Raw genomic sequence first — 2,930 nt, forward strand, 5'->3', positions numbered from 1 at the left:
GAGCCGGTATTAGGGGGAAGAGCTACAGCTAATGGGCTCGGGCAGGGTTGGGATACCTCTGGGGAGGTGAAGGGCGAAGAGCTGTGAAAGTGGAATTTTTACCCTTTGGTGCCCGGGGGACACCAGCCTGCAGTCTCAAGGGATTTCCCAGTTACACCACTAAGCTAGCAGGCTGACCCAACAAGCAGCATAGAAATAGACAAGACAAGCCTGGTCCTGTACACTGTATATAAGCGCCCAAGTGAAATTCACATTCCCGAGTTTAACTAGTTATATTTACATAATACCCAAGCGCACAAACAATGGCAGATAGTTTCAGGCTAGACTGCCTATTATTAGCATATTTTGTGTACCTGGATTTTCCACTTTCCCAGCAATCACTAGGCACAACAGGACAGATTAATAAAGAGAAGGGCGGGGGGGGGGGGTCAAGATTCCAGTCTCTTGTTCCCATCTCTGCCCCTCACATATCTCTTGGAGAAGACTCCAGTTCAGCAAAGCCACATGAGTAGTTCTGTTGGTTTCAGTAGGACTACTCATGCTTAAAGTTAAGCACATGCTGAAGTGCCTAGAATCAAGGCCTAGAACCTGTTTTGGGGACAGAGAGAGAGAGAAGGTTGGTAAAGCCACCAAGATTCCCCCCCCCCCCACACACACACACACACACCCCTTTTGTTTTAGTGATTTTGGATCTTTAATTTCCATGTAGATAGGTACCAGAGGTGGGCAGAACTGATCTCAATTTAGTATTGAATGAGAAGGATGGTGAAGGCTGCCTTACTCTAGTACTGTAATCTCAACATGAGGATTGAGTAAAGTGCTGATTTACAGCTTGAACCCATGGACATCTAGGCGAGAGGTGAGAGCGTGAGAGCGCTAGTAGCTGGGCAATACTGATTTAGCATTAAACATGCTGCAATCTCTATGTTGAGGAATTATCAAGCTACAACGTGGCTTGGTGAATTTCCAGCATATTGAGTAACCTCAGACAGTATCTCTTGTAGTTCCATTGAGAACATAATGGCTCAAATGCCGCTTTTACAGTCTCAGTGGAAAGATCATAGTGACTAATTGAAGTGATACCAAGTTCAAAAGACCCGATAAAAATGCAGTGACAGTAGATCATGCATTGTCTCAGTGAGAGATATTTTAAAAAGAAAACAAATTTTGGCCTTAAAGTGGTAATGCCAAGTTAAAAATCCAAACAAACAAGTTTCTTTACATTTGTACTAAGAGCAGGTTAATTATTAAAAGTTAAAGATTTTAAATCCAATTTACCTTTTGCTTGTTTGCTCTTGGAACTCTATGCTAGCTAGTTTTGGTTTCTGGTTCTCAGGCATTTGCACAAAGGTGCAATGTTTGGGAAATATGTCAATCCAAACAAAAAATTCCAGGTAAACTTTTTTCAGTATTTTTTATAGAAAAAAAATGACAACATTTCTATATCTATAAGTCTTTATGTTCTTTCAAAACACAAGCAACCTACATTTGAAGCCTGGATGGTGGCTCTTTAAAATTGCTAAAGGTCTTAATCAAAGCCCCCCAATCTAGGCTTAAGGCGTCTCACTCAATTGCCATGGGTCTCACTGTGACGCTCTGTACCTTGGGGGAGCATACTGTAACCCCCATATTTCTCATTTACATTTACAAATAATCGTGATCTTACATGTAAAGTATGCCTTGTAAGGTATCAGGGGAAAGGTTCTGATCTGCTGAAAGTCATTTCTCTATTCATATATGTATATCATTAATGCATATGAAGTTATGAGAATTGTGTAGTATGGTTGTCATTAAAACATGCTGTAAGTTGGGGGAAATCAACTAGATATTAGCCCCCTGGAGGCAATAGCAAGGAAAGTAACAAATGCCCCAGCAGGGTGTCAAACAACCCATCAACAGCCATTGCCCAGCAAGGGAGCTACCATGCAATGACTCACCTGCATGAGGCCACACCAGGGGAATTGCTCAACCTTGCTTGGAGAGACTCAGGGCTTGTCTACACTGGCAATTTACAGCGCTGCAACTTTCTGGCTCAGGGATGTGAAAAAACATCCCTGAGTGCAGCAAGTTTCAGCGCTGCAAAGCACCAGTGTAGACAGTGCATCAGCTCTGGGAGCTGCGCCCCTCGTGGAGGTGGGTTTTTTAGAGCACTGGGAGAGCTCTCTCCCAGCGCTGCGGCGCAAACACACAAGGCACGTGAAAGCGCTGCTACGACAGCACTTTAGCATTGCCAGTGCAGATCAGCCATCAGCAATGCCCCACAGACATTCTTGGACTTGTGTTCTACAAGCACATGGACTGAGGGTATAAAACAGACAGAGGGGGCACATACTGGGCCCTTCTCCTGCCCCCACTTTAGCTGCAAGCAACCAAGACACTGCGAAGAAGACAAGACTCCAACACAGGAGATTGGCCCAGGTTTAAGGAACAAACCTGTATATTAAGGACTGCAATATCCAGTGGGGTAAGAAAAACTGCTTAATCTAGTTGCTGCCCAGGGTTGAGAGTTTAGACTGTGTGCTTATATTTTCTTTTCTTTTGGTAGCCACTCTGACTCGTTATGCTTTGACTTACAATCACTTAAAATTTATCTTTATAGTTAATAAATTTGTTTGTTTATTCTACCTGAAATAGTGTGTTTGGTTTGAAGTGTGTCAGCAGCGCCTCTTTGGATAACAAGCCTGGTACATATCAATTTCTTTGTTAAATTGACAAACTCATATAAGCTTGCAGTGTCCAGCGGACATAACTGGACACTGCGAGACGGAGGTTCCTAGGGTTGTCTCTGGGACCAGAGATATTGGCTAGTGTCATTCGCTTGCAAGTAGCTGGGAGCAGCTTACATGCCAGAGGCTGTGCGTGAACAGCCCAGGAGTGGGGGTTCTCACAGCAGAGCAGGGTAAGGCTGGCTCCCAGAGTCAAGGGTTGAA

Source organism: Trachemys scripta, chromosome 9 (assembly GCF_013100865.1).
Source record: "Trachemys scripta elegans isolate TJP31775 chromosome 9, CAS_Tse_1.0, whole genome shotgun sequence".
NCBI classification, from domain to species: domain Eukaryota; kingdom Metazoa; phylum Chordata; order Testudines; family Emydidae; genus Trachemys; species Trachemys scripta.